The sequence below is a fragment of the Melospiza georgiana genome, chromosome 1, assembly GCF_028018845.1.
Source record: "Melospiza georgiana isolate bMelGeo1 chromosome 1, bMelGeo1.pri, whole genome shotgun sequence".
Lineage (NCBI taxonomy): Eukaryota > Metazoa > Chordata > Aves > Passeriformes > Passerellidae > Melospiza > Melospiza georgiana.
The window spans coordinates 124431353-124446352 of record NC_080430.1 but is presented as its reverse complement, the minus strand read 5'-3'; the positions used below and the strand labels follow the sequence as shown (position 1 = coordinate 124446352).

Sequence of the window (15000 nt, the reverse complement as noted above, 5' to 3'; positions counted from 1 at the left end):
TTTAATCTCTTTAACTCTGACTAAAGTTAGTTTACATTAGATGTTGTTTTAAACTCACATGGAACTAAATTAAATAAAAGCAGCTAGAAAATTAATCCTAATTATCTTCATGAAAAATAGTGCTTCCTGGATCCGTCACCTGTTCTCACACACTATGAAAGAGATCATTTGCATTCACAGCTCTTAAGAAAAAATTACGGATATGTAGGCTTTTGCTTCATTAAACTTAGGTCTAATTTAACGAAAATGTAATATTAACATAAGTAAGTATACTAAAAATACTTTAATGATGTAAAAGAGAGCAGCATAATCTTCTAAAGTGTGAATTATCACAAGCTTTGTGATTTTACTGAAGTCTGGATGTGCCCTCTGTCAGCATATTTGCAAGGTAAGAATGGATGGCAAAAGTAACAAATAATGACTAGGGAGTCAGAGTGGCTCTACAGCATTCACCTAACCACTTTGTTGTCTCAAAACACACTGTGAAATAAACATTACAGTATTTTTTTGCCTGCATGCTAAAAACGCTGCAATTATCTTTCTAAAAGTTACCACGAGGCAGGTACACAAGCAAACAGTCCAGGTCTTGGGGAGACACCACAACTCCAGATAAGTTCAGAAAGAGTCTTGATGAAAACAAAATATAAAGAATCTTGCTTTTGAGCAGATTTACAAGACTGCAAGACTCTTCTATTTATGCATCTAGAAAAAAAAAAAAAGGCTGTGGTATTGTAAATCATGTTAAACATTTAAATATTACTCTATCACTAAGTCAGCCTGGTCAGTGAAAATACAGGATGTTTTTCAAACAGTTTAGTTATTAATAAAGCACTTTTTTTCTAGAATATTATCATGGCAAATTTGTTTTGTACTGCCAAGATCAGCTGGGCATTTTGTTTTTATTATGCATAGTCTTTTGTCATTTTTTTGTTCTGCAAGTTAATTTGACTGCTGTGCATAAGTGAAGTGAGCAATTCAGTAATTAACTTTGGTGTTTTAAAATGTATGAACTTTAATTAGATTTCATTATAAACAAACAAATGTCAACCATAATTATAAGCTCCTTGGTTTAACCACATATTATCCCTTTTCAAACAAACTTGATGTCAGACAAATTAAAATCAAGCAGCCAGCAATTTTGAGTTGAATTTTACATGATCTGCCAGTAACCTGATTACTTTAACTTCAATATCATTACAGGAAAAGTATTTCAAGAAAAATAATTACAAGAATTCCAACAGGAGACAAGCTTAATTGTATTGATTCAAAAGATGCATGTATATAGGAACCATGCTGAAGGAATAATGTTATCTTAAATCTACAGTTACTATTAAAATTATATTGTCTGGCATGAAAAAGGCAATTTGAGATCAGTGTCTGGAAAAGCAGAGATACAAAACTAACTGAAATAATTATCTTTACGCCATTATACTTTAAGCAACAAAATATCAATGAGGAACAACTTGAAGGCATGAAGGTTTGCAGGTTTATTTACTGACTGGTGTATCTATTAGTACCAGGAACAAGTGGAGCTGTCAGGACATAATGAAGGTAAATGATTAGTTAGCACAGAGACTGAGCTCTTCTTCAATGCAATAAGAGTTAATTAAAGTTTACCACCAAACATCAACCAAAGCAGGATGTTGATCAGGTTTCAGCATTAAGTGCAAACAGACAATGGTTGGCAGCAATTAGTGCAGCTATCAAATGACATGCAATTATAATTATACATTTAAAACACCTAAAGGCTTGTGGAAGGGAGGGAAGAATCCCATCAGCTTCTTTGACTACGTACAGTCAAAGTGCAGGAAACAGGTATCAGATATATCACTTCAATATTGTAAATCAATAGAATTAAACAAAAAAAAAGGCTGTACAAGCACATTATCTGAAAAAGGACAATTCACTGTACATGAAATGGAAGAAATCTGCAGGCGACTCCTAACAAAGATAAGTACTACTTAGATTAAATAAATTACTTTGCTGCTGCCACTCACACTGACACGCATAAACAGGGAAGTGTTTGGAGTTTAAAGACTGGTGGCTGCAGCTTTATCACACATTTTTATGCCAGACTCAAGGCTACCTATCTTTAGTCCCTGTGGTCACATTCACAGCATGACAAGGCCCAGAAGGACCGCGGGCCCGAAGCCCACGACCACAAGAGCTGGTTTCACATGCTAGCTGCAAGCCTGCTGCGAGGAAGCCTGGCCTTACCAGAGGCAATTGCCCGGCACCAGAGCCTCGGCCTAGGGCTCTGCCACACATCCCCTCCTCTCCACCCGCTCCAATCAGCATGTGTGCCAGTCCTGCCTGCTCCCAAACTTATGCCCAAGTTTTGGGGAAGAGCTAGGAAGTGAGAGATTTCCAGCCCGGACAAACGCCGTGCATCGCACAGCAGCAACGCCGGCGCGCCAATAACGCAGAGCACGGAGAGGGCCAGAGCTGCCATCGCCACACGTTGCTCCCGCTCCGAGGCCTTGCGGAATGGTGGCAGCCACCAGACCGGTGAGACAACCAAGGTGACAACGATTTTCTTCCCAGTCTCCCGTTAAAACCAAAGGAAAGATGATAAACTCGCAGCAGCACCTTTAATAGCAACACCAAACAAAGGGAAAAAATGCTCTCAGCCCAGCGCTGACAGCCTGCTGAACGCCCTCAGCGCAGATGTGGGAAGTTAAAATAGCCCCAGTTCTGCAGTATCAAACACACGGGGCACACAGCAAAGCAGGTAAACAGCCATGATTAACTGGTGTAGCCCAAGAGACAATTAGCTACACAAATCTAGTATCCAGACAATTCTCAGTAAGTGCTCTACACACTGGAGATGGAATAACTCGCTCCCACTCACTCCTCTTGGGCTGGCATAGTGCAGGTAGTGTGATTACCTGGTTAAACACCTACACTGTTCCTCATCAGCTGAATAGGTCTGGCAAGAAGGATCCCGACCTCAAAGAAACCAAGATCTCTTCAGCATTTTTATGGACAACACAGTGGGAAAAGCACCGTGCGCTTCCTAGGTATGTAACAGGAAGCAAGACAAAGCTTTCCAGCAGACAAGTAGCAGGTTTCCAAGAAAGCTAAGCTGTGACAAATTAAAACCTGATGATGAGAGGAGCAAAAGGGTTAGACAGTAGGATTCACTGCAGAAGGATACCACTGAAACCATGAAACTCCCAAGATTTAAAAAAAAAGAATGGAACTGGCTGCCAAAATTATCCAGAGTTATTGTAATGAATGTGAAAAAAAAGAACAAAAACAAAAAACTAAATTGTAAGGGATATTAATACTTGTTTTTCAGAGGTCTAAAATTTTGCAAAGGCAGGCATATACAATAGGTTATCCTACATCTGCCTACTGTGATATTCTTCAGAAGCATTTTGCACAGACTAGCCAAAGAGACAAAAAGGCTGGCCACAACAAAATCCCACTCTGGCAATCAGTATGTTTTTATATTATGAATTACCCCCTGAGTAAAGAAGTGTCTACAGCAGGGAGACTATCCTTATATTTTATTTGAACAAACCCATGCAAAAAGATCATCAGCATCAGTCCGCATTTTAATGTTGCATAAATTTCCACTGTGTCAAATTCAGTAAACCTTCTTTTAAGATTGTAAATACTGTATTTTTTTAATGCACTTTTTTTTTTATTATTTTATAAGGAAACCCACATACATATGCAAAATGCATTAGGATGGGTTGTGTCAGTATGTTGGCTACCAGTTGTGATTTTCACTGGAATGTGTACACGTTCACATTGCTAAAATTATTTTAATAAAATGCTTTACTGCTTTTCATAGTTCCTGGGCTGAAGCCTAGAGCAGTTCTACAGATTTTTTTTTTTTCCCTAACAAACCTCATTTTCCCAACTAATTCTGTTATGCTAGGGATTTGTGCACAGAGTTGGCTAATCCCAGCATTTCCCTAGAGCTGCATCTAAGCTATGGCCCACTCCCAGCACAAAAGTGTCTCCAAAAGCCCTTTCGCCCCCTTCAGCACTGATACACTCATTGGTCCTGACATTTTCACTTCAGCCATGACAAATGAGCTGATGGCTGTGATCAGATTGCACACGAGGACTGCTTTATCAAAGACGTATCATTAACTCTCATCACTGTCTTCCATTATGACTCTTTTGGTCAAATCTGTTGTGAAAATGCAAGCGAGTTTAAAAACATAACCTAAACATAGCAACAAACAAACTTCATTAAAAAGCAGGAAAGAAAACCAGACTTGGACGGGATCAGAAAGAGTCTAGCGTTAACTAAATGTTTCTCTGGGGATTTAAGTAACTGTACTCAACCTCTGCCCCAGTGCAAACATGGTAGTTGACCGTCTTCGAAAGGCCCCTTCCCCCATTGCGGACTGTGAGCACTATTTTGCCTTTTTTAGAGAAACAAAAATACAGCAGCAGCCATCAAATATGTCTAAAAACAAAGTCAACTTTTTTTTTTTCCTTTTTAGTCTCTGAATCGCTTCACATTCTGTGTGTCTGCTCTTATCAAAATATGTTTCTCAAATAAATCCCTTAAAGAATATAAAATTTTCATTTGAATCACAGCCACATAATCACACTGTTTTCTGACTCACAATAAAAACACCAACATAAAGCACTGTCTGAAACGGAAATCGCTCAGCTCCCTATGAATACCACAACCTTTCTGTCAAGTTAGAACCTAAGTTCCAGTTACACGGTTCTTGTTACATCTAGAGGGTTTACAAAGTATATATTTGTTGTAACGTATTCTTGCAATTCATCTGAGAATACACATCTAGCAGAGTCAACTGTAACACAACAGATCTTGGGAATGAAGGTCATGCTTTGAGATAAAGTGCTATTCACTTTTGGACCATGCAAGAAGCTCTTTATTCCTGTTCTTATTGGCATCAGTTCCCCCTTACCAGAGCAACAACAAAGCCAAGTGCTCGTGTGAGGTTTATGAATAAATCAGAGGTGAGCCACTTTAAGTGCTGCCCATGATTTCCTTGTTGACAGTGAGCACTTAAACAGGCTTCTATGACCAGCAACTCCTGGCAAACCTTAATGGCTCCTAATCTGTACCCTGCTTCATTTCAGGAAAGAAATGACCTACCCCAATTTTTCTCAAGTCTTCACCTTTTGGGCAACTACTGTCCTGCCTTTTTAAGAAATTCACATTTGGGGACTGTCCTGTTTCAGTGCCAAGTTTTCACATAACACACAACATAAAAATCACCATTTTCTTCCCTGAAAACAAATGACAGCTAATAAAATATTATTATGCTGTGCAGCCTAAGTAATTCCCAGACAAACCATTACACAATTCAGTGTTTGTTTAAATTGCGTAGATTTTTAAATGAACCTAAAAGATATGCAGTATATTTGCCTCCAATTATTAAAATCATGTAAAAAATATGCTGAGAGCAGATTCAACCCTTCTATACAGCTACAGCTGAAATCAGGAATGTTTATAAATCATTACCACAGAACGTGTTTTAAAAATTCAAACAGCCTCAAAATCTATTTTTAAATAATAATAACATTGAAAATAAAACTAATTTCAACAGTAAACTCTGTGCTGGGTCAAACAAATCTGGTCTGGGAACATTAGAATCCAGCTGTGGCATGACACTAGGTGCTCCAGTATGTACGTCTTTGATGCACAAAACCACTCAGAGAGCTACGCTGTTCAACATTAAAGCTGTATCCTGCATGGAGAATAGATTTCAACATGGAATGAAATTCTTCATTTTTAAGTACTCTCTCTCCCTCACAACGCCTCTTCTTCCCCCCCGCCCCCCCTTTTTGACATGTCACCATCTCCAGATGGCTGAATTGACTCTGGAGTAGCTGAGTTATTGTCAGGCTCCCAGTTTCTGCTATATTTAAACAGTAACATTTTTTTGCTCTGCTGTCTCCTGTTGCCTTTCCACCCACTCGGGGAAAAGCTGTGATTTCAGCGAGCGCTCCCCCCGGGGCCGGGGGGCGGCTGCCTGGCAGCCTGACCTGCCGCTGCTGGAATTGCGGTGGGTGCCTCAGCAGATGACGCTCTTCTTCGCAAGGGCCTGATCCAAACCTGGGGAAATCGATCAGGCGGCGCTGGACTTCTCAACAGGCCCTCAGTCAAAACTGGAAACGGCAAAAATGCTGCGGAAAGCACCCGGCAAGTGAGAGAGAAATCCACGGGCCAGACCAGTTAGGACTCAAAACTCCAGTGATGCCTTACACTGTAACCGAAATGTCTGTCCCAGTGCACTGCAGACAACTCAGTGAGAAATCATATTTTTCTTCCCTACAGAAACCAGTTGCTGCCGCTGGAAAAATTCCCAAAGCACATCGCTTTGTTTTAGCAGAGTGGCTCATGGTTTTGTGTGCATGGGGTGGCACTTCCCACCCCAGAGATAACTGCACTCCAACGGCAAAAAAATTATTTTTTTGCAAACAGTTGTGAAAACTCAAAGGAACTGAGAGATTGAGGGATGACATATGCCATATAACTAAATAATTTATTTTAGAAATGTTACATTTTTTAAAATTTAAACTCTTGGTGCTGTAAACAAAATCAATAACCTTATTTCAATTAAAAAAAAAAAAACAAAAAACAAAAACAACAAAACAGAAAAGGACCTGAGTAAAATCCACAGGAATAAATTCCCTTTTTAAGGAGCTACTTTTCACTCAGAACCTTATTTTCTGGAGTGGGGAAGTCATGGGAAGTGTTAGGTGGTAAACAAGGAGAATCTTAATTAAAGGTGGACAGCCATAGTTTCTCAAACAGGCAAACCATCTGCATTTGAAAACATCATGTAACAGCTGGCAAATCCAAGGATATTTCTTTCCCCTCTCTTGCTATAAAAGCTCTGGTTCTCTGCATACCAAAAATCAAAGGACCATCCCAAACAGATAGACAGAAGTAATGTTTTTGCCGTGAAAAAGAGATTATTCTTATCTGTTACACTACCATCTTCTGGGACAAGTGTGGAAACAACTGGGATTATTCGAGGTTTCCATCAGTGCCCCAAACACTGGAGCACTACCAGTGACAGGTGCCTTGTCATCTCAGATTAGGTGAATTTATAAGGCAGCCTCAGTGTCAAAACAGGGAGGAGCAAGCCTTCAGCAGCAGCCTCTCACAAACCCTCAGCTCTGCTGTTACCTGGTAAAAGGAAGAGAACTGACCCCCTCTCAGCCTCTCTGGGAAACCTTTTACTTACAGACCTTCCAGTGCCTTCCTTAAAAATGGAAATGGGAGCAAAAAAAGAGGAGACAAAACCTTTCGAATTTAATTTCATGGAATTATTGTCAAGTGGTAACTGCAGGCCAGATTCTTTTTCCACTAATATCAAAACTGTCTGTCTTGCCAGTTTTACACCCATATTATTCCTCTCATTTCAGGGCAATAATTGTTGATTTAGTTTAGGGTGAATGGGAAGAATATCGTTCTTTTGGTTATATGTGTCATGGGCCCACATCAAGACAGGCCTTTTGTATGTATTTCTTTGTTGCAGAAACAGAATATTTGTCTATTTGAATGCAGTTTTAAACACATATCCAGCGTGCACGTCGCTTGTTCTGCAGACACTGCTGCAGCCTGTATGGTAAATGTTTGTTTTCAGAGTCACCATGGTCTTTCATGTACATACAGCCTTTAGTTTGTGAACTACTGACCTGAAGGACCATAACACCTTCTTAGGAGCTGGGATAACTGATCAGATCACTGTGAGTATTAAAAGTCTGCTAGATTTATCTGTAAAGAGATGCCAGTTTATGTGTCTTTAAATTTTTTCTCAAAAATAAAAAAAAGCAAATTGAATATAATTCAGACAAATTACAATCTAAATATATATATATATATATCCATTTTCTTTTTTTTTTAATTGAAAGCAAATTCTGAGTAATGTGGACATAAAACAGAGTGTCTTGATACAGGAAACTTTCATTTTGACCTTATAACTTAGTTAAACCATTCCTCAGAATATTTTTTTAAGCTGAAAACGTAATTCCTCAACAAGTCTGCCATATTTCAGGCTGGCACAAACTTTTCTAGTTAGTTTAGAACACAGCAAAAATTGCAATAATAATGAAAATAGTGGTATAAAACTGCCATAGAGTGACTATTAAAAAGGAATAGAGTGGCATGTCTTATAGACCGAACTTCCTGCTTTTATTTATGCAAAGCAAGTTTATCTCTACAGGTCTGCAAAATCCTGTCATCAATATGTGTGTTTATTACCCCTTTCAAAAACAACAACAAAGCTCAACAACGACCAAACAAAATCTACTGGTTTGTTATACCTATTCGGTAAAAGCAGCTCATACATGTCTTTCTTAGTTTCTCCTATCTGTGCATATGTTCACATAAACATATTTTGTGTTACATCTTACTCTTTAAAATCTGAATCTCAGAATCTTGGTGTGCTGGGATTCTGCCCATTCAGAAAGAATGCAGACATCACATAAGTTATTATTAACCCATGTGTTATCCAGTTCTACAGTGGCTGGAACTTTGCCAGAGACAACACATGGTGCTTGGTTAACAATATTTTAAAATACAAATTAATTTATTTTTTTAATTAACACATTTTTCTTACAGAAATACACTAGTAAGATCTTCCCAGAAGGAAAGGCATACCCCAAGCATATTCCTTTCAAAGAAGTTTTAAGGAATTTCATAAGGAAAGCAGCAAAACATTCTAAAACCTCCAGAAGGTCTTTATCTTTAAAAAAGAGATTTTTTTTGTGTGACTATTCTTCCCAAGCACTGTCTGCATTTACAGTTTTGGTTCATTTATTCGTAAGCAATCCTAATTTCTTAGAGGCATCTCCAATGTTGAAATATTATCAGATCAAGACCAGTAACGAACTAGCAAGCATTTACAAATAAATTTTCTGCAAACTGGAAAAAAATCCCCAAAACAAGTTAATATTTAGTCTGACTACCAAGAGTTTTCCACAGTAGCTCTAAATCGGTAATTATGTTGACCTGATAAAAAAGAGAGCCTATTTAATATGCACACATACAAATAATTATTCACACTGCATTTGATTTACATACATACAAAAGAACCACTTCCCACTTTCAAAAGTGGCTCAACACTTATGGTATTTTAACTGCCCTAATTACTGTTGAGAGAACATAATTAGAAGCACTGATCACATTGTCAACAGCTAACCAGTTGCAGCCCTGGCTGGGGGCCTGATCCAGTGCTGGCTGGAGGCGGAGGGGGCCAGCACTGATTGCAGGAGGAGGCCAGGGCCCTTCTGGCCACCTGAATCTACAGGAATCCAAATGTTTTAACCGACCTGGGTACGCTGACACAGTCACACTGAACACCCCGCTCCTTACGTGCATGTATCAATTGCTATTTCGGTAAGCTTTCTCTGTTTTCAAAGGCGAGCAAAGAGAGTAATTTTTTCCCCAGCAAGGCTCCTATACCACTTAAACACTTAGCACTGAGTCAGAATTCATAACTTTTTCCAAAGGAGAAACAGTTTAATAATTAAAACAGATATTGACTAAACCCTGCTTCCCTGAATGCCGAACTTTTATTAGATTATTATGTGTTGATGCATAATTTCCATTGGCAACTTTTAAAGCAGCTCCTTCCCTCCCTGCCGGCCCCTGTCCTCCCTCTTTCTTTCCCCCAAGCAAAGTGCTGGGAATCCTTGATACCCAATAGTCAATATTTGGTTTGCCTGTCATGTTCCTGGAGCTCCCCTCCATACAAACCTGTGCTTCTTATCCTTTCGCTGCACTACTCTCGTACGTGTTACTTCTCATGATGATGTAAATTCAGGGCATCTTAGCAATTTGCTAAAATCTGAGCTTCAGCTTGTTTTCTCAAGTCTTGGACAAACATAACTTTGGGGAGAGCTGAACATAGGCATAAAGAAAGAGGAGCCTGCATTTTCATCTTCCTTTCATCTCAGTCATTCAGTCAACCATTCAGTGCCCTATTCAACAGAGCTTTTCATTATGCAAAAAAATGCTAATCCTTTTCCGATGCTTTCACACTTGTATAAACCCCCATTCCTTCGACTGAAAAGCAATTATATCAGTTTACCTTTCTGTCAAAAACAGGATTAATATTCCAATACCAGAATCTCCTTTATTTTCCTATCTTTTGCTTTAGGAAACTAGAGATTATTAGTGGCGGTATTCCTTAGAGCAAGAATACATTATTTTAAATATGATTATTTTAGCCAAAGCACGAGGGGGGAGGGGGAGGGAGAGAAAAAAACTTCAGTTGCTGCGGAAACTCTTTTCAGTGACAGAACTGACCTTCCCTTTGCAGAGGCCTGAATAGAATGAGCCTCACTCTGGTCTATTAATCAGAAACAAATTATGAAAGAATGTGGCTGGACTGGTTGACACTATCCTGTCTTGGGAGACTCAGTAACAGCCTAGTAACAATGTCCTCTTCATGGGTAATGAACAGCCATGACAAATGGGGCAGAGAAACTATTTATTTGCATATGCAAATTCTCACACAAGGGAAACATGTACAAACAAGTGTCATTGTAAGGTGGATTAGGCAAACAACGCTTTCTTTTTAGGACACTCTGCAGCCCAGAACATTAGTCAGCACAATTAAACCAGTCTCCATGGAGACTAATGAAATTTCACCATGGTATGAGTTAAATTAGATAGCTAGTTATGTGTTTTCACAATCCAACTTGAAATCCATTATTGTTTCAGAACAATACAGCAATTGTGCCTGGCTGATCTTTGCCAGCTCAACAAGCTCCTAAGTTGACAATTTGCATATGTTAATATAATTAAGCACTAATTACATGAAACTTGTACATATTCACATGCACTTTCCCTGGGCGCTTCTCAGTTTGAACCTTGGCCAAGTCTTTAACCCTTTGAATGAATTTGGAGTGGCAAAGCTCTGCCTTCTGGGTACAGCCCCAAGGCAGATGCAGAAAAGCTCTTCATTTATAAACACAAAGCTTAACCTGGCTTCTCATATTTCTATCAACAGGCTAGAAAACATTTTTGTGTGTGGTGGGGTAGGAGAAAGGCCAAGAGGTGGAGGGAGCTGGATTGGAAGTACTTTAGAGACCCAGCTCTGGTGACCTTTTTGCATATGAAAACACAAATATTTACCCACCTAACAGGTCACAAACACATGTATTGCCATTGTCACAGGTCTTCAAGACTCGAATTCTCAAAAACTAGACTAGGTTTTATGTCAGGGCTCTCAGATCCGCAGAAATGGGAACGAGAAAAGGAAAAAAGAGCAAGCAGTAACTAATGAGCTTTACATAAATATATGCAGAGGCAATTAAGCAGTGTTAATTACTATGACAGCAGTTAATTGAATATAATTAGATATTTTAAGCTACTGACTAAGGCATAGTTAAGATTAATTTTATTGAGATTAATTGTAAATAAGAATAGATTAACTGTGTTTTGACAGGCATAAAAAGTAGATCTGCAAATTAACTAGGAGAGCAGAAACTAGCACAAAAATCATATATTATCTTAATGTCACACCTCAGAATCATCTGCTCAATAAACATGACTTTTCAAACCCAAACAGACAGGAATCTTGAAGAAAAACAAACAGCTTGCAGAGATTAAAGAGCCTTTTGTCCTTTTTCATGTGCATTTCTTTTAGCAGACTAAATTAAGCGAGTCTGGTGTACGTTTTTAGGAAGGAACATTTCACACTGAATGGAAAAAATGTTCTATCACATATGAAATTCATGCAGCTGTGCGGAACCTAGTCCAGATGGTCTAAGACTATAAAACAACACTAAATGATAGACAGTAGGGCCTTCCCAAGATTATGTGATAAAGTCACAACCTCATATTTTGACTTAAATTTTCTGTCATGTATTGTTTCCTTCCAGATCAGATAGCTCCATTTTAATTTTTAACTAATCCTGAATATTCAATGGAAACTCTCAATAAACATTACTGATATGCACACGAGCATAAATCATACAATATTTGCAAAATGCCCCTTAGCTTCATAAAAACAATGCTGAATTCGAAGTCTCCTGGTTCTCCCACAATACTAAACTGCTCACACCACTCAGCTTAAAGAGGTAAAAACGCCTGGGTTTAAATATGCTTCAAAAACACACCAAAACACATTCTACCAGCAGATTAATTCATGCATGCTGCTTAAGAAAATTAACAACAAGGCTGAAGAATGCTGAACAAATCACTAATAAGAAAGGAGCTTCAATTGATTTTGAAATAAATCAATAGGTGATTAACACAATATTTTTAAAGCAGTAGAATGTATATATATTATATAAGCATATATATTATATTTCCAATACCTTTTTAGCTCTTAATCGAACAAGGGCTTTACAACAGTGAGCATGTCCCTATATTGACTATCAACTTCTTTGGAATGCCTTTAGTCTTTTATAACGAAAATCCAAAAAATGGTCTGTGAAACAAGGCTACGACAAGCCATTCTGCAGTGAAAGATTTTAAATCATCCAGCCTCTTCTAATAGACTTGAGACTTATTGAGGTAGAAACCATAAAAAATGAAGAAGGGAAATTTAATCCCTGAAATATTGATTTGCACATTAATATCATATAGGCAGAGGGCAATTTGGCTTCATGGAAATGACACATTGTCGACCCTTGGTGAAGTCAGAGCCAATCTAACTGCTGAACATGTCTGAATCTCAAGAGTTATTAAGGGCTTCCCTTCTTGCCTTTATGACTTTTCTTCAGCCTACCAATGCAATCTTAAATGTATTATCTTTAAGAAATAATTGTAAAACCTCAGGGGTTTTCCAGTTAATGGAAGGGAGGCTAAACCACATCAGATTCTGAAATGCAACATTAAACCCTTGCAATCAACAAAACCACCTCAATTCTCATCCATCCAGTGCAGGATCTAATATTGTTATTAGAGATAATCAAATTTCATTGTGTAAATTTAGGCTCATGGTCAGAATGGAAGCAGTAAATTCTGCAATATTAAACAGTGATTTTTCTCAGCCTCCTTTATATGTTCTTTGATGGTGCACTATCTTCACAAATAAACCAAAACTATTCAAAAATCAAGGTACACATCTGTCGCCCTGTTCTGAAAGATGCACACAATGTCGTTTGCCATCTCCACAGCCTTCCTTCAGTTTTAACTTGATCTAGCGGATAAGTTCCATTTTAGAGAATAATAAAGCAGTACCACTGCATAAACCAAACAGCAGGTACTATTACTGTGACTTACACAGATGGTTTACCTGACCTTTCTTTGTTCCTTGGGTAGGTTTCACTTTTGCAGATTTATGACTTTTCCTTCTATATTTCATTGACCCTCTATGTTCATTATCATAAAAATGAAAACTATTGAATACATGTTTATGTTGGCAAAGTCCAAAAAGCCCACGACTAAAGGATAAAGAGATGCTACAATGCACTGTGTGGATCTCTAGATCGTACACTATAAATATTCAAGCACAGATAACACGAATAACTGAATAATCCTGGTGAGCCTCAGCTCTGGAGCCAGGTGCAAGAGGTTAAAACAGCTGGCTAGCCATCTTTTATTTTGTGTGCCTTCCTACCGGCTGAAACCGCAAACCCTGAAAACTAGCAGATATTCCCTCAAGGTTGATAGTCTGATTATTTTTCATTTCAACCAGTTTAGTAGGATCCCCCAGTAGAGAAAAGACAGAAACTCCTTAAATACAGGCAGTTGAATAGGAAGTGGAGCAATGATGATTAAGACTCTTCCCCCCCACACACCCCCCAACCTTCAACCCCCCGTTTATTTCCACGATCTTCTTTGTGCACCTTCCCATACAAACGTTTGTATTCCTTATTTCAAAGAAAAGCACTCCGGATCGTTCTGTCAGTTTTGCCAGTAAATATAAAGTAAAACAAGTGTTGATGGCACTGAGAGTGTTACATACCCAGGCTGTGTTTTTGCATTGCTCTCAATGGAAGCGATCGATGCCCATGTCACAGTCGCGTCCCAATCGCAGCCAAGTCTCTGCCTCAATCTAACCAACAACAGGCAGGGCTGCAAAGGCTTCTCACTACCTCTTCCATCCATCCACCACCAAACTAAAAATATAATGCTACATATGATCTTTTTAAACACTCCATCACCGCTCCTAAGGATCGAGCCACTGCAAATCCAGTGGAAACACGATTGAAAAAAAAAAAATACACCAGCAAAAAAAAAACACCCTCTCAGCAGCCACCCCAAAAGCACCCGAGCCCTCTCTTTCCACTCTCGCTCTCCTCCTGCCAACTACATAATCCTTGATAAAACCGAAGCAAGGCTAATAAAAAGAAAATTAAAAAAAAAAAAAAAAAAAAAAAAAAAAAGAGGAGGACGGAATGGAGCCGAGGAAATGCAACTGTCAGAAAACGGGATGGTCAGACTTCCTGAGTGAACCTGCCTGTGTCTGGCTTAATGTAAATCTCCACCATCTTCAGCCTGGCAAGTTGTCTTTTGGTTGGGCTTTTTTTTTTTTTTTTTTTTTTTTTTTTTTTTTTTTTTTTTTTTTTGGTGGGGAGGGGGATGTTATGTTTGCGATCTCTGCCTTGGTACCTAAGGAGGAAGAGGAGGAGGAGGAGGGTGTGTTACTGAATGGTGGCTAAAGCCTCCTCGGGACGGCGCTGAGGTGAAACAGGCTGAACCCGACTGATGTGGCTCCTCTCTCGGTTGGACCCAGTGCCCTAAGCAGCCGATGAGAGACCCCCGGCCGCCCGGCTCGCAGGTAACAAAAGAAATACCAACCCGTGTGTTTTCTGCTGCCGCTGCTGGGGAGGCTGTGGGGGTGGGGGGGGAAGAAGATGCAGCAGGGGAGGAGTGGAGGGGAACCGCCGTAAGTTGGCATCGGATGGGGGCAAAGTTAATTAGCAATTTTGTAGGAAATTTCATGTCAGGAAAGACGGGGAAGCAGGGACGCGTCTGCCATTAGCCGCCGTGATGGGAAGGGATGCACTTGATTCTGGCACGAGCAGTTAGAGCAGGAACCAAACTGCGGCTCGCTGTTTATGAGCTTTTTTTTTCTCTTTTTCTTT

General features: G+C 39.2%; 1 protein-coding gene and 1 long non-coding RNA gene across 5 annotated transcripts in view; one reads left to right on the top strand and one right to left on the bottom strand.

Annotated features, from left to right (window-relative positions):
• Positions 1 to 15000, bottom strand: part of ZFHX4 (zinc finger homeobox 4) — a 150068-nt gene that overhangs the window by 132818 nt on the left and 2250 nt on the right. Inside the window, exon 1 of one of the 4 annotated variants that reach the window (XM_058035135.1) lies at positions 13878 to 14005. The exons of the other annotated variants lie outside the window; for them this stretch is intronic. The gene's annotated coding sequence lies outside the window, so the exon portion shown is untranslated. Of the gene's footprint in view, positions 1 to 13877; positions 14006 to 15000 lie in introns of those variants that run through there. 4 annotated transcript variants of the gene reach the window in all.
• The window catches only part of LOC131090059 (uncharacterized), a 26640-nt gene continuing 26138 nt past the window's right edge, over positions 14499 to 15000 (top strand). Inside the window, exon 1 of the long non-coding RNA XR_009115292.1 lies at positions 14499 to 14693. This is a non-coding gene — a long non-coding RNA (uncharacterized LOC131090059). The remainder of the gene's footprint in view (positions 14694 to 15000) is intronic.